We start from the raw sequence: 23,445 nt of genomic DNA, 5'->3' as shown, positions 1-23,445 counted from the left end.
GTCCCCCGCCCTCGGCGGGCGGTTGGAGGGACCCCCTGTAATCAGGCGGGTATCCCTGGCCCCGGCCTTTCAGAGGCGTGGGGCCAGGAGTCACGGGGCCGGGCGTGTGCCCTCCCTGTACTCGGGGCTGGGGTCCCGGCCCCTCGTCTTTAGGCCGTCAGCTCGACTGCCTGACTGTAGAGTCTCGTTCCCGTCACCGTGGGGGAAGGCCGAGCTCTGTGGCCCCCTGGGTGTCGACCGGCCTGTAAGCGGGCTGTGGGTCTGGGAGCCTTTGTGCCCCCTTCAGCTGGCAGCCTGCGTGGGGCGAGCGTCCCCTTAGTGGGGAGTGCCCCCAAACTGGAGAGAAGGAGCCTCCGTAGGGCTTGGGGACCAGGGCCGCCCTGTAAGTCGGGGCCAGTGCTCTGGAGTCCCAGGCACTTTGCAGTCCAGGCAGCGGCTTGAGCCCCCTATAAGCAGGGGTACAGCCTCTATGGCCGCTGCTTTGCACGCCCAGCTTCATTTGCCCAGAGGGCCTGGCTCCCAGCACCGCGTGGGACTGCGCCGGACATCGCGATGGTGAGTCAAGCTGAAGCGGGAGGTTTTGGGCAGCTGGGGTGGGGGTGGTGTGTGGGCGGTGGCTTGAGGATCTCCCTGTTGGGTGCGGTTCCCTTCAGGAGCTGGAGCTTCTCAGGCCTGAATGTGTTGTCAATTGGCAGAAACCGTGGGACGGCGCGGCAAGAGGGAGCAAGAGGAGCAGCGGCTTCGAGCTCAAGAGTGGAACGGCGAGGCAAGAGGGAGCAAGAGGAGCAGCAGCTTCGAGCTCAAGAGTGGAACGGCGCGGCAAGAGGGAGCAAGAGGAGCAGCGGCTTCGAGCTCAAGAGTGGAACGGAGAGGCAAGAGGGAGCAAGAGGAGCAGTGGCTTCGAGCTCAAGAGTAGAACGGCGAGGCAAGAGGGAGCTTGGATCTGAAGAGGGGGCACGAGAGGCCCTCTGGGCAAAGGGCCTTCGTGGCATGGCCAGGGCACTTTCTGGGTGCCGCCGGTGGCTTTGCGCTGGGCGACCTCCCTGGGAGCAGGGCTGGTCTTTGCTGTCGTAGGCCTTTTGCCGTTGTGCTCCTTTGGCTGCCCGGAGAGAGGGGCCACCCTGTAAGGAGGGTGAGAGCCCCTGTCTCCGCACCTGAGGGGGGAAACAGAGCTCTCCCGGCCCCCAGCCCACCCTCTATGCAGGGCAGGGCCTTTTCCCCAGGCCCGGCAGCTGTCTGCCTGCCGCTGGCCCGCGGCCAGCGTGACCCCCTGTACTCGGGGCGCGTCACAGCCTTGGTCCCTGTGCCACCCCCGAGGCGCCTCAGCGTGTCGAGGCCCCTGTACCCTCCCCACAGTGCAGGGGCAGGTCTGATGCTTTCCTCTCCCGCTCAGCGGTAGGGATGGCTCCCCAGCAGGTTGGCTGCACAGAACTTGCTCCCTCTTCTGGGACTGTCTTCCCCTCCCCTGTCTCCCCTTAGTTGGTGTGAGTGAGCAAGTGTGCTTGTGCTTTGGCCCCCTTTAGACACAGAGCAGCGTGGCTTAGGCTTCCCAGGAGGGAAAGAGGAGCTCTGTGCAGCCACTGGGAGGTCCCCAGAAACGCACGGGTGGCGAAACCGTCCGGCCTTGCTCCTGCTTTCAGAGGACGGAGCGCAGCCGCTTAGCGGTAGTGTGGGCACCGTGACCCGCCCGTAGCCAGGGCCTGGGTCTCTGCCTATGCTGCGTGGCCGCCAGTCCTGCTGGTGACCTGCCAGCGTGCCGGCCCTGTACTCGGGGTGCGTGTCACGACTTTGTGGAGCCCTTTGTCCCCAGGAGCAGCCCCAGGTCCCTGTGAGCAGGCCTAGGGAGGCTGCTTTAGCCAGGTGACAGGAACGAGCAGTCCCTGGCCCTTGCGAGGCTGCGGGTTTAAGAAGTGCTGTGCCGCAGGGCGCAGTCCCGCCTTTGGCGCTGTTTTGGGCTGGTGTGGCCTCCCTGCTTCCCTTGTTGAGGAGGCTCTAGGGGCTCCTGCAGAGGCCTGTGTTGCCACACCGCGGCCAGGCTCCGGCCGGCCCCTAAGCGGGGCGCAGGCCGGAGCCTGTGCTCTGTGGTGCTTGTTGGGGGTGCCGGGCTGCGGGGGGCGGCCCTCTAGGTGGGGTTGTGTGCGTCCCCCGCCCTCGGCGGGCGGTTGGAGGGACCCCCTGTAATCAGGCGGGTATCCCTGGCCCCGGCCTTTCAGAGGCGTGGGGCCAGGAGTCACGGGGCCGGGCGTGTGCCCTCCCTGTACTCGGGGCTGGGGTCCCGGCCCCTCGTCTTTAGGCCGTCAGCTCGACTGCCTGACTGTAGAGTCTCGTTCCCGTCACCGTGGGGGAAGGCCGAGCTCTGTGGCCCCCTGGGTGTCGACCGGCCTGTAAGCGGGCTGTGGGTCTGGGAGCCTTTGTGCCCCCTTCAGCTGGCAGCCTGCGTGGGGCGAGCGTCCCCTTAGTGGGGAGTGCCCCCGAACTGGAGAGAAGGAGCCTCCGTAGGGCTTGGGGACCAGGGCCGCCCTGTAAGTCGGGGCCAGTGCTCTGGAGTCCCAGGCACTTTGCAGTCCAGGCAGCGGCTTGAGCCCCCTATAAGCAGGGGTACAGCCTCTATGGCCGCTGCTTTGCACGCCCAGCTTCATTTGCCCAGAGGGCCTGGCTCCCAGCACCGCGTGGGACTGCGCCGGACATCGCGATGGTGAGTCAAGCTGAAGCGGGAGGTTTTGGGCAGCTGGGGTGGGGGTGGTGTGTGGGCGGTGGCTTGAGGATCTCCCTGTTGGGTGCGGTTCCCTTCAGGAGCTGGAGCTTCTCAGGCCTGAATGTGTTGTCAATTGGCAGAAACCGTGGGACGGCGCGGCAAGAGGGAGCAAGAGGAGCAGCGGCTTCGAGCTCAAGAGTGGAACGGCGAGGCAAGAGGGAGCAAGAGGAGCAGTGGCTTCGAGCTCAAGAGTAGAACGGCGAGGCAAGAGGGAGCTTGGATCTGAAGAGGGGGCACGAGAGGCCCTCTGGGCAAAGGGCCTTCGTGGCATGGCCAGGGCACTTTCTGGGTGCCGCCGGTGGCTTTGCGCTGGGCGACCTCCCTGGGAGCAGGGCTGGTCTTTGCTGTCGTAGGCCTTTTGCCGTTGTGCTCCTTTGGCTGCCCGGAGAGAGGGGCCACCCTGTAAGGAGGGTGAGAGCCCCTGTCTCCGCACCTGAGGGGGGAAACAGAGCTCTCCCGGCCCCCAGCCCACCCTCTATGCAGGGCAGGGCCTTTTCCCCAGGCCCGGCAGCTGTCTGCCTGCCGCTGGCCCGCGGCCAGCGTGACCCCCTGTACTCGGGGCGCGTCACAGCCTTGGTCCCTGTGCCACCCCCGAGGCGCCTCAGCGTGTCGAGGCCCCTGTACCCTCCCCACAGTGCAGGGGCAGGTCTGATGCTTTCCTCTCCCGCTCAGCGGTAGGGATGGCTCCCCAGCAGGTTGGCTGCACAGAACTTGCTCCCTCTTCTGGGACTGTCTTCCCCTCCCCTGTCTCCCCTTAGTTGGTGTGAGTGAGCAAGTGTGCTTGTGCTTTGGCCCCCTTTAGACACAGAGCAGCGTGGCTTAGGCTTCCCAGGAGGGAAAGAGGAGCTCTGTGCAGCCACTGGGAGGTCCCCAGAAACGCACGGGTGGCGAAACCGTCCGGCCTTGCTCCTGCTTTCAGAGGACGGAGCGCAGCCGCTTAGCGGTAGTGTGGGCACCGTGACCCGCCCGTAGCCAGGGCCTGGGTCTCTGCCTATGCTGCGTGGCCGCCAGTCCTGCTGGTGACCTGCCAGCGTGCCGGCCCTGTACTCGGGGTGCGTGTCACGACTTTGTGGAGCCCTTTGTCCCCAGGAGCAGCCCCAGGTCCCTGTGAGCAGGCCTAGGGAGGCTGCTTTAGCCAGGTGACAGGAACGAGCAGTCCCTGGCCCTTGCGAGGCTGCGGGTTTAAGAAGTGCTGTGCCGCAGGGCGCAGTCCCGCCTTTGGCGCTGTTTTGGGCTGGTGTGGCCTCCCTGCTTCCCTTGTTGAGGAGGCTCTAGGGGCTCCTGCAGAGGCCTGTGTTGCCACACCGCGGCCAGGCTCCGGCCGGCCCCTAAGCGGGGCGCAGGCCGGAGCCTGTGCTCTGTGGTGCTTGTTGGGGGTGCCGGGCTGCGGGGGGCGGCCCTCTAGGTGGGGTTGTGTGCGTCCCCCGCCCTCGGCGGGCGGTTGGAGGGACCCCCTGTAATCAGGCGGGTATCCCTGGCCCCGGCCTTTCAGAGGCGTGGGGCCAGGAGTCACGGGGCCGGGCGTGTGCCCTCCCTGTACTCGGGGCTGGGGTCCCGGCCCCTCGTCTTTAGGCCGTCAGCTCGACTGCCTGACTGTAGAGTCTCGTTCCCGTCACCGTGGGGGAAGGCCGAGCTCTGTGGCCCCCTGGGTGTCGACCGGCCTGTAAGCGGGCTGTGGGTCTGGGAGCCTTTGTGCCCCCTTCAGCTGGCAGCCTGCGTGGGGCGAGCGTCCCCTTAGTGGGGAGTGCCCCCGAACTGGAGAGAAGGAGCCTCCGTAGGGCTTGGGGACCAGGGCCGCCCTGTAAGTCGGGGCCAGTGCTCTGGAGTCCCAGGCACTTTGCAGTCCAGGCAGCGGCTTGAGCCCCCTATAAGCAGGGGTACAGCCTCTATGGCCGCTGCTTTGCACGCCCAGCTTCATTTGCCCAGAGGGCCTGGCTCCCAGCACCGCGTGGGACTGCGCCGGACATCGCGATGGTGAGTCAAGCTGAAGCGGGAGGTTTTGGGCAGCTGGGGTGGGGGTGGTGTGTGGGCGGTGGCTTGAGGATCTCCCTGTTGGGTGCGGTTCCCTTCAGGAGCTGGAGCTTCTCAGGCCTGAATGTGTTGTCAATTGGCAGAAACCGTGGGACGGCGCGGCAAGAGGGAGCAAGAGGAGCAGCGGCTTCGAGCTCAAGAGTGGAACGGCGAGGCAAGAGGGAGCAAGAGGAGCAGTGGCTTCGAGCTCAAGAGTAGAACGGCGAGGCAAGAGGGAGCTTGGATCTGAAGAGGGGGCACGAGAGGCCCTCTGGGCAAAGGGCCTTCGTGGCATGGCCAGGGCACTTTCTGGGTGCCGCCGGTGGCTTTGCGCTGGGCGACCTCCCTGGGAGCAGGGCTGGTCTTTGCTGTCGTAGGCCTTTTGCCGTTGTGCTCCTTTGGCTGCCCGGAGAGAGGGGCCACCCTGTAAGGAGGGTGAGAGCCCCTGTCTCCGCACCTGAGGGGGGAAACAGAGCTCTCCCGGCCCCCAGCCCACCCTCTATGCAGGGCAGGGCCTTTTCCCCAGGCCCGGCAGCTGTCTGCCTGCCGCTGGCCCGCGGCCAGCGTGACCCCCTGTACTCGGGGCGCGTCACAGCCTTGGTCCCTGTGCCACCCCCGAGGCGCCTCAGCGTGTCGAGGCCCCTGTACCCTCCCCACAGTGCAGGGGCAGGTCTGATGCTTTCCTCTCCCGCTCAGCGGTAGGGATGGCTCCCCAGCAGGTTGGCTGCACAGAACTTGCTCCCTCTTCTGGGACTGTCTTCCCCTCCCCTGTCTCCCCTTAGTTGGTGTGAGTGAGCAAGTGTGCTTGTGCTTTGGCCCCCTTTAGACACAGAGCAGCGTGGCTTAGGCTTCCCAGGAGGGAAAGAGGAGCTCTGTGCAGCCACTGGGAGGTCCCCAGAAACGCACGGGTGGCGAAACCGTCCGGCCTTGCTCCTGCTTTCAGAGGACGGAGCGCAGCCGCTTAGCGGTAGTGTGGGCACCGTGACCCGCCCGTAGCCAGGGCCTGGGTCTCTGCCTATGCTGCGTGGCCGCCAGTCCTGCTGGTGACCTGCCAGCGTGCCGGCCCTGTACTCGGGGTGCGTGTCATGACTTTGTGGAGCCCTTTGTCCCCAGGAGCAGCCCCAGGTCCCTGTGAGCAGGCCTAGGGAGGCTGCTTTAGCCAGGTGACAGGAACGAGCAGTCCCTGGCCCTTGCGAGGCTGCGGGTTTAAGAAGTGCTGTGCCGCAGGGCGCAGTCCCGCCTTTGGCGCTGTTTTGGGCTGGTGTGGCCTCCCTGCTTCCCTTGTTGAGGAGGCTCTAGGGGCTCCTGCAGAGGCCTGTGTTGCCACACCGCGGCCAGGCTCCGGCCGGCCCCTAAGCGGGGCGCAGGCCGGAGCCTGTGCTCTGTGGTGCTTGTTGGGGGTGCCGGGCTGCGGGGGGCGGCCCTCTAGGTGGGGTTGTGTGCGTCCCCCGCCCTCGGCGGGCGGTTGGAGGGACCCCCTGTAATCAGGCGGGTATCCCTGGCCCCGGCCTTTCAGAGGCGTGGGGCCAGGAGTCACGGGGCCGGGCGTGTGCCCTCCCTGTACTCGGGGCTGGGGTCCCGGCCCCTCGTCTTTAGGCCGTCAGCTCGACTGCCTGACTGTAGAGTCTCGTTCCCGTCACCGTGGGGGAAGGCCGAGCTCTGTGGCCCCCTGGGTGTCGACCGGCCTGTAAGCGGGCTGTTGGGCTAAGTGCACGGAAATCAGTGGGATGCACATTTTAAGGAATTCTTTCGTTACTTTGAAAAATTATTTCCTCTAAGCAAAGATTTATTTATCTTGTAGACAGGTAACATTGAGGCAATGCAAGGTGAGCGTGAGATATCTTTGGTGTCCCCATAGCAAAGAGGAAGCCCTTGTTATGTGTCCCTGAGACCATGCTCTTGTTTGTTTGGTTATCTCTTCAGCAGTTCAACAAGTGTGTGAAAGCAAGACTCTGAGCTGTACTAGGATATGTAAAAATTTACCTAAAGTTAGTTAGTTTAGCTTTGAAGTGTATTTAGGTTCAAGTTAATGTGCAAACAACCCTTACCTTGATAAAGCCAGTGTTAATGTTACAGCACGTATATCCCTAAATTTCAAGAAGAGCAGACCCAGGCGCCTCCTTTTGTCCAAGTCTTTGCTGGTCCTGCCCCTCTCCCCTGTGAGGTCAAGGAGATGGAGGCTCCCTGGGTACTGGGCAGAGACAGCCTCCAGCCAGCTGCTTGCTGCAGTGCAGACCTCACAGCACAGAGTGAGCTCAAGGCTGGGGACAAGGAGATGCTTCCCCAGCACAGCATGTTGAGGGCTGAGCTGGGTTTACAGGATGGTGCTGAGAACACTGAGGTGAGTCACTGGAGAGATTCAAGGCTTCCAAACCCAAATGTACCATCTGGTACCACAGGGCAGGGACACCTGCATAGTGCGGCAGGATGGGGCTCAACCACAGGGGTACTTCTTATCACAGAGTATCTGTGGGATTTTCAGGCTCTGGGGGTGGGTGGGAAAACCACTGTAGCTCTGCTTGCCCCTGATTCCCTCTATCCTACAGCCTGGGAGGTGTGGAGGGCAAGCAGTATTTCTCTCATCACACAGCCCAAAAATAGCAGCTGGCCTTAATGCAGGCTTTTTCTCTAACCACATTCTTCTCATTAGCTGCATAAAGGCTAACCACCATCCATTCACCACAGAGCAAGATAGAAATACTGAGCAGAACTGCCAGGTCACTCATTTAACCTCAAGAGTTTAATCTTCTGATTCTGCCTCCATGAGCAAGGAGTGGGACAGCCTCTGGCCAGGTTAATGTCATAAGTGAATTAGCAGCACCATCCATAGGCTTGCAGAAGGAAGGAAAATCAGAGCAGTATCACACAAGGAAAGGAACTTCTGTTGGTTTATCCCAAGCTTTCTGGAAGGGCAGGCAGGCTATAGGCAAGCAGAGCAGTCATGAGACATAGCAGATACAATTTTATAATGCATTTTCACCCCAGCAATTGTAAAGATTGTTAAAGGTGGGAGACCAACAGCAGTGAGAAACAGCTGGAGAAGGAAAACTGGTTTCAGTAGCATGAGATTTCACATATACCTTTTGTCAAGAAGCAATCATCAATTTCAGAAGTCCCACTTCAGTGTGAAACTTTTAAGTGATGGTTCATTTACACAGGGTTAACTCCAGCCTGCAAGGGCCATCTAGCTGCATGGAAACCTGTTTCTGAACCCAGATCTGCTAATTTTCTGTACATCTGATAAACAGACATTCTGCTGGCTCTCAATCCAGCACTCTGACATTGTTGGGGCTCACCATGCTCCTTGGGGCCTGATCACTCATGCAGCTCTGGCTGTAGCACTGGGGGATCCCTCCTGCACAAGCCCATTGTCCTGCTGTCCCAGGCAGCCACTTCACATGACTCCATCCGTCAACCAGCCACCATGTCCTTGCACTGAATTAATTACAAGTGCAGTAGACAGGTCCATCCTCAGATGGATCAAACCCCTGGTGAATGTGACGCCCACCATTGAGAGGGACAAGTGCCCTTTTTTTCTCTGTAACCTTTTCCCAATGGCATGCCTCTACTGCCTGTGCACAGTCCCACTTGCAGGAGCTCTGTGCCTCCCAGATTACCTCCACCTGGCACAAGGGTGAAATGCTTTCTTGAGAAGAGATACTGTGTCTTCAAACCTGTGCAGGCGTGGGAGAGTCAGTCTCCTGTGGAGTGCTCCAAGTACCAGACTCAGTCCCCAAAGGCATCACCGATTGTACCACTGATACCCTGGAGCACAGGGGATGAGACACCAGTCCTGCTGCAGCACACACAGAAAATAGACCAGCAGCACTGTGGGACTATTCCAGGCTGCCGAGGAAGATGCTCTGAGGTATTGGCAGGCCTGAGGGGTGCCAAGATTTTTTGATGTTGTGTGTGTAGTCAGAGTCCCACTTTGACTGGAGCATTTTTACTCATGCGATCCAAGTCCCATTTGCCTCCCCACTCTCTGATGGGGACAGCTGATGGGGACACACCTAAGGGACCGAAAGAGTTTTTTGAGGTGTGACTGAACCTTGCAGCTTATCATCCTACAAGAACATTCCTAGAATGAGTGTATCTCACAACCAACATTTCATTTAACAGTTTGCCTTTACCACAAACTACCAACATTAATATGAGACGAACTGACAAACACACCAGCTGCACGTCCTACTGTGCATGGCATCTGAGACAGCCACTCTTCCTTTCCAGGAGATTATTTCCCCTATAGAAGCCAGCTGCCAACATCATCAAGCTCATCTGTTTTGAACATTAACTCTCTCTAATTCTCACTTTCTTGGTGGGCCTTTGCCATAGAAACCTTCCTTAGCAACAGAGAGGCAGAGCAGCAGCAGCTGCAGCCAGAGGCATTCATGAGGCAGCCCTGGACCTTCTGTGTGGCACCTCATGCCCTGTCTCCCCAGCTTACCTTTCCAGCAGAATCAGGGTGTGGGGCAGGAGGCAAATGGCTGCGTTGGGAAACTGTTTGAGACCACTTCAAAATCACCTTTTGATTAAGTTCCCTTGGCCTGGTTTGTGAACCTAGCTTACGTAAGGGAAACAGTCTGCATCCACATAGCACCAGAGTGACAAGGATGATTTTTGATGTTTGTGGCCATGGGTACAGGCAGTGATAAGAGGAACCAAGAGGAAAGTGGGGAGGGGATGAGAGCTGGAGCATCTCTACATGGGCTCAGGATTCACTCTGCTGAAGTGGAACACGTAGAATGGCTCAGGGCACTGAAAACAGCCCTGTGAGCTCCATGGAGAAAGAAAGTCCTGAGCACAATCGCATCCTGCACAACTCTTTGTGACCCTAACTGGCCCAGCACGCAATGGTCTCTGGTGTATCTGAGCCTATGGGGAGTACTGGTCTCTGAGATGTGCTAGAGTTATTCTGGCCACACATCTCTGCTGTATCTTGACTTGACTGCTATTTCTTATACTGGTTAGAAGAATCAGTATTTGCCCCTCTGATGGGAGGCATGCTGTAAAGAGAAAATCAGTAGCTGCATGAGACAAGGGGCAATGCCTGAGTACTGTACCACCACAGGAGAGATGGCAAGCAGAAATGCAGGCAAGAAAAGCTGGCACTTCAAATTCCTAATCAAGCAGCATCCAGGCTTTAAAAGAAGTGGTGAAGGATCAGAAACAGCATTGTTATTGCTTCTGTATCATCCTTCCTCCATGCCTGTGCCTTTCTGTTCCCAATAGCTTTATTTTGGCAGGCAGATAAAGTGGTATACATGTTGCTCTGAATTTTCCACTTCTTGCAGGGAAATGGCTGACTTTGGCTCTTCAGACAGGAGCAAGTCAGCTCTCCCTGTGCTGCAAAGCAAGTCTGAAGGGGAAACTTCTCACCAAGGGGAAACATCTGAGCCCAGGTCCAGGGTCAAGCTAAAGCCAGTGATACCACTTCCCTTGTGGAGCCTGAGTGTGTCCAGCCACCTTGGAGGCCAAGTGTCCTAACCAAAGCTTCCCCAGCTGCCTCCTCTCTGGAGAGCCAGCACAAGGACAGGTTTCAAGTATTGGGACAGCCACTAACCACCACTTCCACTCTCAGGAACCTGTACCTTTATCTTTCCATTCTCTGACTCATCCTGTCACAAACACACCACGCAAGTACCCTGCTGCTACCAGCATTACACCATGACTCACTGGTAAACCTGCACTGCTCTCACTTGCAATCCTCCCTGCCAGGTTTTTCATTATCTGCTCTGCTGCCTGTGGGACAGTCATCTTTGGGGAGAGCACAGGAGGTCTGCACCTCCAAACCCCTTCCGCCTGCTCACCTGTCAGCACAGGACACAATTAACTGCAGGCAGCTGACCTGAATTCACAAGCCTAGCTTGTAGGGAATAAGAAACAACCTACTTGTCCTGTTTGTCCTATGCAGTGAGAGCAAATACTTTTGTCTTTATGGGCTGCAGAACTCTCATTACATATACAGGATTATATGTCATTATATAGGAACTTTTCTGGTTTTGCTTGCTAGTTTGGTTTCACATTTTAATGTTTTCTAACTTTTACCCAGTTACAAACATTTCTGCTCTTAGATGAGGAAGCATTTGTTTATGCCTCTGACCAAAACTCTGGCCCTGACAGGGCTTAGATTTAGCACATTCATTCAACTGGGGAACAAGAGGCTTGACTTACATGATTTATTTGATGTGTTTGATCTTGAAGACATATGAAAACTTGGTTATATCAAAGGTTGCTATTTATGAAGTCCATTTCTCATATATAGAGACAAAAATCTTAATTCTTAGATTAATGCTTGTTGAGTTAAATAAAGGAACCAAATGGCTTTCATTATACATGCAAGTATCCTCACACACTGCAATGAATAATTCCACATAAAAAGTTCATGGAGAAATCAAACTTGCTAAAAGCTAACTCTAACATATCTTCCACCATCAAAGAGAGAAAGTTTCAAGACTTAGAACATTCGTAACACAAAGTCAAAAGTGAACATTGTTCCTAAGAAACAGGCACCACCTAAACAATGAGTGTAAGGTGCCAAGGCTGGGCAGTGTCTAATTCCCAGGAATGGGTTACTGGCACATGCTCAGATAGCTCCATTCAGGTGCAAGTAATTCAGGAAAATGGACCTGCCTTCAAGCCTGCTTTACTCTCTGGGTCTCCTCTGTGGAGCAGGGAACCCCAGCAGGCCTTTGTTTCTGGAGAGGAAGGAGCTCTGCAGAGCCAGTGCAAGGAGCCAGGTAAAGGCAGCACAAGGGACAGACAGCAAAGAGCTTGGTTTTCTGCAGGCAGGAAAACTCCAAACACCTAGCTTATCCACAGAATAAAAAAACATGGAAATGTGATCCAGCATAAAGCCTACCCTTAATGCTTTAGTCTCATCACAGCCTTCCAAAAATATTTTGCTTTCTTTTTCTCCCAAGAAACATAAATAAATAAATGTGTCATTCTTTATAAGAGCATTTGCAAATATTTTCTAATCTGATATAAGAAAAACACATTACAACTCTTTTCCTCATATTTTTGGTTAAAATAAGGAATAATTCCTGCTTTGCATGTAAATTTTCAGGAGAAAATCATCTTCCCTTCTGTGAGTTCTAACTTTTCCTTTTAATACTGTTTTTTCCTTCTCCATCACTAGTAAGTTCTCTGAGCTTACAGGCACCCAAGGTATCAGCAGTGGCATTTCTGCTCCAGTATGCAGCTGCAAGGAGCTGTATCTTGCAGGGGAAAGGGAACAAGGTGCGTTTCTCTGCATTCCCATTCATATCGCCCGTGCCCTGTAGCAGCACTGCAGAGGACAAACTCTCACAAGCAGATGGCTGAAAGTCTCCATGCAAGACAGGAGAGATCTCCCACTGCCTCTTCAGACCTCACATGCTTTTCAGTCACCATGCAAGATGACCTTGGCTCTCTTAACACATTTTTTTCTGCCAAAATGATGAAACCAAATTAGCTTTCACAACTGGGTTCAAGCACTGAATTTCCATTACTAGTGCGGGGAAAATTTTCAGCAACCTACAGCCTTCATGCATGTGGTTCACACTTTCTCCACAGCCTGAGTACCAAATAAACAATTTAACTGGGATTCCAGGGGAAACCTGAGTAGCAGAAAGAAATTAGAAATTAAACAGGGTTCATGGATGCAGCTAAGGAAGAGCAGATCCCCTCCTCACCCACCTGCCAGGCCTTAACCAGGCAGCTCTGAAAGAGAAAATCTTCCTTGCCAGCCAGGAGGCTTCCTGGAAGGTGAACGTAAAACCTAAAGCACACTTCAAAACCGAGTCTGACATCAAAGAGCCCTGCTGGGAAACTTGCACCTGCAGCTTTTCATGTTTTCTTGCCATGTTTGACTGTTGATCATCAAACTACTCATTCAGCCAGATCAATACAACAAACCCTATAATGTATCTTAAGCTGAAAAGAGTTGAGCCTGCAAACATAGCAAAACCATAATCTTCCATGAAGAAAACTTTGATGTATCTTAAAATACCCTTTTTTTCAGAGGTAGATATATATTCAACCTTTTTTCCTTCCTGTGGGCTTTTCAAGGCTTAATAAAACTCTGAGCCTTTATTGTCCAGGCACAGCAGGTGTATATGTTGGAGCATCTTGCTGGAATCCAGGAGGAGATTGGCTCTGAAATCCTCCTACTGGTGGTGTACCATGCACAGGCTCACACAGGAAAGTCTTCTTCTCATAGAAAGCTCATAGAAATCATAGAAATACCTGGAAAGTTTTCAACCAGCCTGATTCTCAATGAATCAGTGAAACTTCTGATTTTTAGCATCAAGGACTTGGCTCCATCTTGTTAGATTCCAAAAACTAAATTGAACCATTGAAATTTGTAAAAAGAAATTGTAAAAAGCTTTCTTGGCTCTCTGCCTGTCCTTGTTATAGAGCCCCCATTACCATAGTATTGGAGTGCTTCATGATTTTTAACTTACTTATGCTCATAGTACCCCACTGCAATGGAGAAATTTCTTCCTTTTGTAGGCTGGAAACTGAGACATAGAGAGACCAAAAAGTCTGATCCAAGAATTACAGGACCCATAAGGACTGGACTCCAAACCTGAGTCCCTCCAGCTCAGGTCTGTAAGTGTTCTTCAAAACTCATGAAGTCCTTAGACAAAAGTCCATCTCAAATGCTTGGCGTCATCAGCATCATCACATTTTTCATGTGAGAATGCTGGAAAAACCACTCAGACAATCAGTGCTCAGGATAGAAAGGAAATCAGATGCTCTGAAATTATGCTCTGAAAGCAAGTCAGATCAGAGAACCCTGGTTAGGGCAATGAGGCACATCCACATTATTTATCTTAATAAATAGGTGACTCTGGACCATGCAGAAATCCCCAGACTTTCTCCCTTGGCATCAGCAGCACCCAGCCCAGCATGAGTCTGTTGGAATATTTTGAACTTGTCTTACCTTCTCAGACACATAGTGGGAAAAAGTAGCAGAAAGTTATAGATGAAAGGGATATTATGTGGCTGTGTGACTGTCACATAATGGAACACTCTCTCTGAGTAATTGCGTAAAGAGCAATTTTGTGGGTTTTATTGAATAACTCCAGATAATTGAAACCTCCATAAAAGGATAGTGAAAATAAAAAATAACTCTCTTACAGGAAGACACATCCTCACATAAAGGATTCTAGAGGTGCAACACTTGTGAATATGTTTGAATTTTAACTTTTTCAGAAGACATTGCAACATTTTAAAAGGAGTAGCTTTTGTTCAGACAGTCCAGTAATTTAGTTCCTAGTATACAAGTTCTGAATGTTGTGCACGTATGGTATGTACTGCATTCAGTATGTAAGTGCTATACAAAGTAAAATGGAAAGGAAAATCCTATTCCAAAAAATATTCCCAGCCACATAAAACAGGGGGACAAGGGACAGGAAAAACAACTTTGCACATCAAATATGTCTCCTGAAACTGTACCTACACCTACATCACGTACCTCCACTCATACTCTTACCACTTTAAAAATCAGACAGATTTTTGCCTAAGATATTCCTGGTAGAGAGGGCTGTTGCCATACCAGGGCCTCATCAGTGACCTCTAAAGCGCCAAAATATAAAAATTACATACAGTTGTGGTTTTTAAATTTTCTTTTTTTTTTTTTTTTAATGGAAGCATCAGCATCAAAAGATTCAGCCATTTACCCGCATCTATCCAGAATTGCTGGTGGCAGATCTGGAGAGCTGATCTTGGGCCTTGTGCCTCCCAGCCCTCTGTTTAGCCAAGTGCTAACAGAAGTTATTAGACGTTTCACTGAAGATAAAACCACTGAAAACACACCCTGAGACATGGCGCCCAAATTTAGAGACTGTTTGGTTCTCTAATTTATTTTAGTTCCTTTAGTTTTCCCTTTTAAAGAAAACATCAACAACACATCTTTCTCAAGGTGAGGATTTTGTGAGCAGTGCTCCTCTTAATCTTGCTGGGGAAAAAACACCCAAGCAAACAATGACAAGCATAATTCAGTTCTCACAAAACCCCTTATACAGTGGCAGGTAGCCAGCTTGTGATCTCATTTACACTGGGGCAAAGCCATGGCAACAGCAGAGCCGAAGAGCTGGAGCTGCTCCTGCTGCTCAGGACATGGGCAGGGGTTTGCAGCATGATGCAGACAGCCTCTCCCAGCAAATGGGAAAGATCTAGATTGGCACTTTGAATGAGCAGCAACACGTTTACAGATCACGAAATGGTTTTCCTGTCTCATTTGGGCATTTTGCTGTTAAGCTTTTCATGTAAAGTCTAGAAAAACCAGGCTTCAGCCAGAATTCAGCAAGACTTTGCCAAGCACTTGGCTGCAGAAGGAGGTCAGGGTTGGACCCACTGCCCCCACATGCCCTGGCACAGGTACTTGGCCAAGTCACCACACTGAGCCATCAGGGTGCCCTGCAGACCCAGCAGGGCTTCTTCCTCTGGGGCAATGGCTGCTGTGAGCTGGGAGATGTTCTGGAGAGTGCGGCAGAGCTCGGTGCTGAGTCAGACCGAGGGGGAATGACTCACCCAGAAACGTCAATGAAAGACAATATTTCTTCTCTCCAGGCTGCCCTTGTGCCTTGTGTTGCCTTGTGCTTTTCATCCTAAAGGACAGGGTCCCTTTGCACCTTTCTAGATAGCAGCTGAGCAGTTTTTAACAACACAGAGTTTCAAAATGCTGTTCTTTCTTGTTATGTTTATCCAGTTGTTTTCAATGATAAGTTTTAAATCTCTTTTTGTTAAAAATAAACGGGTGAAATGTTGGGGTTTGTCCCCCCTGCCATGTTGCCCTGGGGGGGAGGCACAGGGTTTCCCTGCCCCTGGTCAGCCTCGTTCCCCATTGGTTGGTTTGTGTTTCCCTGTGTGGGCAAGGACCCTCGGGTCCCGTGATTGAGCAGTTTCTCAGCAGATCCTGGCCATGCGGCTGGAGAAATACACATCTCTGAAACATCTATCAAGAATCAGTCCATATATATATGTTTCTTTCCACGGACCTCGTTGTCTGATACACGTTGCAGTATCCCCATTGTAATAGTTCTTTCTCGATGTTTCTCTCGTAGCAGATGCTTTGTTCTGTGGCTGATACAAGACACCCTGTGCCATTGCAGCAGCAGCAAGTGCAGCAGGAACCACAAAGCAGGATGGATGTAAAGCAGAGCCGGGTTTGGGAGGGTAGGCTGGCTGCTGTTCCAGCAGACAGACACAGGACAGCCTGTTCCCCCCTTTGCACAGCAAATGGCTGCACACTTGTCCTCCTGTATCCTTCTCCAACCACTGTGACCTGCTGTTTGGTCTAGGCATGATATGGGAAGAGACAGCAGGTCATTAAGTACATGTAACCATTATGTGCACTTATTTAATAGAACAAACTGTAATTTTTCATACTTCATGATTTCAAGACAGTTTCAAGAAGAAAAGGCAAACACTCTCCAGAGGTATAGATACTGCCATTAACAGGCTGTTTCCGGCTGCCTTGCTGGGGGCCTTGTGGCCTCTCTGTAGTCAGTTGTGGGGTTACCTTCAGGCTCTTCACTCCTGAGACCTTTTACATATTTCTCTTTGTTTTGAAAGATGGAGCTCACAGGCATCTGGGTCCATCATCTCCATCCAAATAATCTTCCAGGCTTGTGAAGGTGATAGCTTTATTTTGAACAGCCTCATTACATCACTACATAGCTTTTTTTCATGTGTGTTTCCATCTCCTCCAGGGATACCATCTGCAGGCACAGTAACAACAAGAGAGCTATATAAGAAATGGAAAAACCAGATCTGAAGGGGATGTCTGTGTCACAAACAAGGCTGTAAATCAAGGCTTCAGTCATAAGCCTATCAAAATAGCTGAAACACCTCATAGACCCATATTAAGGTACTTATCTGACATTGTTTCATGACCCAGGTCATTTACTTGGCAGGTCTGCAGAAAAATCTGTAATTTTCACCAGCCAAGTGTAGGTCAGGGACTGAAGAGTAAGCAACTACAAGTTGACTCTGATTGAGGACCTAACGCCATTTAGGTCAGAGACACCAAATGTCATGCCTTATTTGAGACAAGAACTGGGAGCATGTCCTACCTCTCTGATGATGTTGGGAAGATATTTTGCACCAGACTCTAGAAGTGGTGCAAGGAACAAGAACTTTTCTCTAATAATTTCTTCCAAAATAGAGGAAAGCACAAACCCCAGTATCTCCATTCAAGCTGTGGCCCTAACATGTACACATGCTCTATAGCACAAGAGACCTCTAACCTTTCCATGGCAGGACATGACTGGGCATTCAGGGTCCTCTTGATGTTGAAAATTTACTCAAGCCTGGCCAGTCAGGCGAGGGAGGAGAGTGTGCTGTGCTTATTGCATCATCTTTGCTTTAGTCTACTCTCCTTAATTTAGACAGGCTGCAAGTGTTCACTCACTATGGGTCACACCCACCCACCAGCACATCACTGGGATCCAAAGAAGTGTTAGTGAGTGTGTGTATTACAGCAATTTTCTTAAGACACAAATAGTTGGCATTTTAGTGGTATAATCAGCACCCATAAAAACTCTACTTTCTAAGAATAGTCACAAGAAACAGAAATATGGAGTGGTAGCTTATAAAATATTACCAGTTTTGTCATCTCTGTGAAGAAAAGCCTGCCAACTGGCCTCAATTCATCCTTCAAGGACATAGTAAATGCTGGAAAGTAGATTTTCAGAACAGTTTTACTTCAGCCTCCTTAGAAAGCTGAAGAGTTTTCTGTTGCTCCTTCTCTGAACAACAAAGCTGAAGCATGTCACCAGAGGTAAAAATTCTCTGGTTAATTAATGAATTAGCTAATTGTAGTTGGCTGCCATATATGAGCATTGAAGTACGAAGCACAGTATTCAGTTAAAAACAGAACTGACCAGGGTACAGCATGTGCACACTTGTATATAGGCTCCAAGAAGCTGATGAACAGCAATTGGCACTGGAATTAACACAGGTTCCTTAAACACAAAAATTTCTGCCTGTGTGGGGTAGAATTTAGGGACAAGACAAACCAAGAGCCAAAATTTAAACCCAAACTTACTTGGCTCCAAAGCAGCGGCCTTTTGCTGCCATTGCTTGGTTGTTTGTCACAGAGCTGCCCTGCTACCCATCAGGCAAATTGATGATGCCAGGCAAGCCTGTGCTCCATCCAGCACCAGGCAAGGCACCTGCACAGCATCCCAGCACCCATGGCCATCAGTCTGTGCTGCTTTGCTTCTTCAGTGCCTGCACACGTCAGTCCAACCCACTCATTTTTCTAGGCAGCCTAAAACTCAGGTACTCGTTATTATTACTCCTTATTATTATTACTCCTAATACTTTCATTATTACAACATACTGGTGCCTTAGGATTTTAGCTTTTATCTTTTTCATATCCTGTAATGCTTTAGTGTGTAACTCTAAGACTCCATATAGCCTGTTAGCTACGTTCTCCCATTCTGGTCAGACAAAACAAATAATCTCTAGGCCTGAACTTCAAAGACACCTTAATGTCTCAGGCCCCAAAATATGTAAACAAAATGGATTAGGGAGAAGCAAACTGGGGTAAATGACTTAATTACCTGAAACTGTAATTGGAGGATTAACCCCCGATATGCAAATAGACCAAACTTATAAAAGTATGAAAATCCGTGACCCAGTCATCCACTTTGGGTGTAACCCTAGGGCTCTGACTGCCCAAAGTGTACCTTGAAGGCCCTTCAGTAAATATACCTGCTTTTATTCTCTTAATTTTGTTAGCCTCTGTTTTTAGGTAGCCCCATGAAGGCATCAGTACATTCCCTCAAGTCTATAATCTTAATCACCCTTCTAATATTGTGCTGTTGTTGCGGGGTTTAGGTTTCATTATCACTTTTGTTCTTTCTTATCTCTGCTGATCCGAGTGGGTAAACACTTCTGGATTGTTCCAAGTCACTGCTCTTTTTCTTCACAACCTGACACCTATCTTTATTCTTTGCATCTCTCTCATGAGAGGATTATATGGTAGATTTGCCTGGCTTTTGTACAGTAGTTAGGTAAACAGAGAGAAGATGAAAGAGTTATTCAGTTGAAATTGCTTCTCCCTTCTTCCCAGTTTCTAACCCCTGGCCCAGCCCTACGCTGAAAATCAGGTGTGGCCTAAGGCAACACAAACTTCTCAGGACCCACACATCTGCTCATTCTTCCCAGCTGCAGATGTACACGCCCAGAGAGGAAACAAAGGTCCACCCTGCTTGCCATTTGCATCTGTAAGTTAAGAAAAAAAGATCACCCTGAAAAAAACCCACCAACAAAATGGCAAAGAAATTAATTAATAAATCCGTTTCATTTGTGGTGGCATTGAATTTCCAACAAGGGAAGGAAGCTTTTGGGAAACAATTTATTTTGATAGGAAAATGTCGTGGATTCCGCCGGGAAGCCTCAAAAGATCAGCTGCAAATTCCAGTTAAAGATACTGTAATGAAGATGAGCTAATATATAGCAAGGTGTGAGAATGTTTTAAACAGAGTGCAGATTGTGTTTTTAGATTTTATTTTTAACAGAGTGCAAGGGACATTTGTGGGAAGGGTTAGTGAGCAGAGATTTAGAAGGTTAGAGGATGCAATTCAAAGCACTGGAGAAAAAGCAATAAGGAAACAACAGTAGTTATTTTTAACTCTTTGATGTGTTTATGAGTTTTTGAGAGCTTTATAAACAGTACTTTAAAAAGGGGCTTGAAAAGCTGCTTTGATTGCTGATGTGGAAAAGATCACTTTAATTATTTTCTCATCTCCAACTAAAGCTTAGACACTGTTTCATGGAAAAGGAATTGCTCGAGCAATTTTGAGATATAAAACATATCACCAAATCACCCAAAGTGGGACCATTTCAAATTATCATAAATTCTTGCAAAGATTTCTCAAGATTAAGAACTTGCTCAGTGAGAGGAAAGGCAACATGAATTTCCCATCCTCTGAGACAAAGGACAGCCCTGCAAAAAGCCTTGACAGCCTTCCCTAGGGTGGGGTTCTTAGAAAATGTATTGAATATTGAACACAGCCCCTTCATGGAGAGCTGATGACAAGCTGCATGCTCACCACCATATCCTGCTTTGGATAGCAAAATTTGCTCCTACACTGGAGCAAACCCAACCAGGAAATTAAGAATTTAGCTACTACCAGTAGATGTACATTATTATTAAGCTTTCTTTGAAAATACCTGATCATCTATTATTCTTGTAAATAATTCTGCAGTTTGAACAAAGTCCAAATATAGTTGAGGCAGTTAATGATCCACAAAAAGTGAAGGAACACAGTGCTCCTATGTAGTTCCCCATAATTCTGAGGTGCTCAATAACAACTGGAATGGGAGCTCATTGTTAGATTTCTAAAAAAATCCCAAACTCTTCCGATGAGAGAGAAGGGCCTGAGAGGAAAAATAAAACACAGGTAAACAGTGGAAGAGTACTCTACTGAAATTCAAACATCACATGTGGTTTCTGATTCTGGTTGAAGACAGCCATGTTTAATGCACAGGTTATCAAGAACAATTGTCTCGTTCTCTTTGGAGCACTGTGTTTTCCTCCTTCCTTCTGGCAATGAGGGCTTCTTCCATTACAGATCCCTGCACTGAAAGACAGACCTTTGTTCCCTTGTTTCATCATTTTAAGAAACAAAACAAAAAACCCCTCTTGCTTCCTTTAGGGACGTATTTTGTCATGCTGATTTTGAGGCAAACCAAAACATGCAAACTTGCTCTAGTTTAATTTTATTTGGAAGATTAGCAATAGCCTTTCCTGCAAACATGTAAGGGAGAAATAAACTGCAGTTTCTTCACACATGAGAAGCTGGGGAAGGGCAAGCTCAAAGTAGAATGTCCTTGGACAGCTCCAGATGTGAATATGTCTGGATTTCCAACAGTTTTGCAAGTGGGCTTCTTGGCTAAGCTCACTACAAACACAAGGGCAAGGCATGAAGGTCCAAAGGAGAGGCAAACCTTTATAGTTTTCTAGCCAGGAAATCACTGAATCATAGAAATATAGAATGATTTGGGTTTGAAGCAACCTTAAAAAATCATCTTGTTCCAACCTCCCTGCCATGGGTGGGAAAAGGTATCAAGGTCGTCAACATCATATTAAGCAGGGCAAAGATTTAATCCAACAAAAAGGAACCTTATATGACATGCTTCTGTTTTGTCCAGCACACAGATATGCTCTGTATCTCCCTAAGCAACCAGCAGATACATTCTGCTCTGATGTGCCAAATCCCCATCAATGTAAAAGCTCTAAATTCCACAACACCACAGCTGTGGACAACAGAATTCATAATAGGAAACAGAACACAAATTGTAGTTGGCTGTTAGGCTTTCCTCAGATCCAACAGCATGGATCCTTGCATTCATTGTAATAGGAATGGTATGACTTTTTCTTTCAGAGAGATGACTGGGTTGGTTTTTTTTTTTTGCTGTTACTACATAACAGCATTGATACTTGCCCAGGTCTTAAGCTTCAAGGCAAGCTATCTTCAGTGAGATAAGGTATTAGTTCAGGAAAGATAGCAATTTTGAATTTTAAATTATCTTTTTTCCTCTATCATACCCTTTCCTTCCAGTATGGCATTTGTCTGCAAAAGTGCACTTCCCATGGGGTCACACTAATATGAATAACACCTAAACCGGCCAACATGAGTTAATTTCTGTACATACATACCTCTCCAGCTGGAAAACCTGTCCATTATATGCCTCTATCTGACGGTTAAAGCACTGTTTGACTGTAAGGTTACATATTCCTTCGTATTACTAGAAATTTTGCAACTCTATAGGAAAGACAGCAAACACCACAGGGTTATTAAATTCCTACCTCAAGGTACAGCTGTGGAGAATGGGTACTTAGCAACCAGAAACAGAGGAGCACAACATGTTCCATCCTAATGGCACATTTTGCAAGGAAATAGAAAAGCTCGTATCAACCTGTAACATCTAGGCCAACATAATTGATCTCCACAAACAGCTCCAAACTTGTAATTGGCAGGAAATGATCAGATTTCAAAGCCTAATGTGTCTGACAAATATAACTCAGGCCCCCAACTTCCTTGACATTTTTGTCCTTACCATCACCATGTTTTCCAATTGGATTTAAATGAGTAATCTCAATTTTAAAAGGTTGGTTCAATATTTACATTGGTTATTAAGGTCGAGGAGTCAAGAGATGAAAACGCTAATTTCTGCAAGCAGATTCCCTGACATTTGAACAAGATTGACAATTCCGTCAATATGGCACATTTTTGTTCGTAAAAAGTTCTTGTAATTTCTTAGGCATTAGTCAGCAGAAGTCAATCCTGAGTGACAAAGAAACAACAAGCTGGATCCTCTATGCCAGGTCATCCAGTCCCATTGGAATGTTCATACAAAGGGGAGTACAGATTACACAGCAGAAAGCAAATCTAACATAGCCTGTACAGACCTCAGGTCTGATTGGGAAAACTGTATGGGGATCTGCTTAGTGAAGGGATGAATTCAGGGATGCAGCTAAAGGATCACACACATGAAGCCACCATATCGGCACAGGAGAAGTAGCAAGTGGTTTGGGCCCCAGCAACTGGCTGTAAAAAGCTGTATCCATGATTTCACCATGGCAACATGAGGAGGTATGGAAAAGTAAGAACTATTCCATGTCTAGTGAGTGTTACCATGTCTCAGAGGCACAGTGCTTTAAGAACAACCCAGGTTTCTCCCTGGGCACAAGAATTGGTCAAAGTGTTGGGATGTGAGAGGACTGGATGAACCTCGGGACTCTTTTAGCTGCAGCTTTTTCAAGCTTTGTTAAGCTCTCAGAACACCCACCCTCTCGTCCTTTGCTGCCAGCCAGTGCCTTCTTTAATCCCATTTCAGAACCTCCAGCCACATCACACTAAAGAATGTTTAGAACCTTTGGCTTAGCAGCATAGGGGGAAATACACCCCCCAAGTGCATATCATTCAAATGGTTGTTTAATGAGCCTGCTGACTTGTGTGGAAGCTGCAGCCAGAGGAAATTAAGGCTTTTAAGGCGTCTTCCTGATAGTTCAATAAATAGACCTATAGCAGCAAGAGGGTTCCTTCTTTACGGGATGTTAGAGGAGCATCATCATGCTGGGAATCACTCAAAAGCCAGCCAGCTCCTCAGCTGGACTGCAAACAAGGAGCAAACTGGGAATGCCACAGAAGGAAATACATCAGACTCATAGATGGGAATAATCTCAGGGTGAAGCCAATTAGAGACTTGTAGAGATTTAAGTTGAAAAAAAAGCCTTTGAAAATGCTCCAGAGTTTCGTGCATACATGAAACGTTAAGGATTATTGCACTCTTTCCTTCAAGTGTTTTTCCTTTCTAAGATCCCCTAAGAAATGTATATGGCGTTGGAGAAACATTCATTTAACTTGCACAAGAAAAACAGAAGAGGGAGGGAAAAAATCACCACAAACACTAAAAATTTCTCCCAAGTTTTAAATTGTAATTCCAAGAAATTGTTCCCTTCAGCACGTCAGCTGGACAATCTCTCTCTAATGTTTGGAAAGTTTTGTGCTTGGTTTTGGTTGGTTGGGTTTTTTTCCAAATTCTTGTGATGTGATTAAATATTGGCTATAATTTACAGAATATATGTTGGTCTGGAGTCCCTTTGAGTGATGTAACATGGGATACAAGCTGCATTGCTGCTGTCTTCTGCTTCCAATGTCACATAGACCTGA

This window comes from Corvus hawaiiensis, chromosome 10 (assembly GCF_020740725.1).
Source record: "Corvus hawaiiensis isolate bCorHaw1 chromosome 10, bCorHaw1.pri.cur, whole genome shotgun sequence".
In the NCBI taxonomy this organism is placed as follows: domain Eukaryota; kingdom Metazoa; phylum Chordata; class Aves; order Passeriformes; family Corvidae; genus Corvus; species Corvus hawaiiensis.
This window is presented reverse-complemented; position numbering follows the sequence as displayed.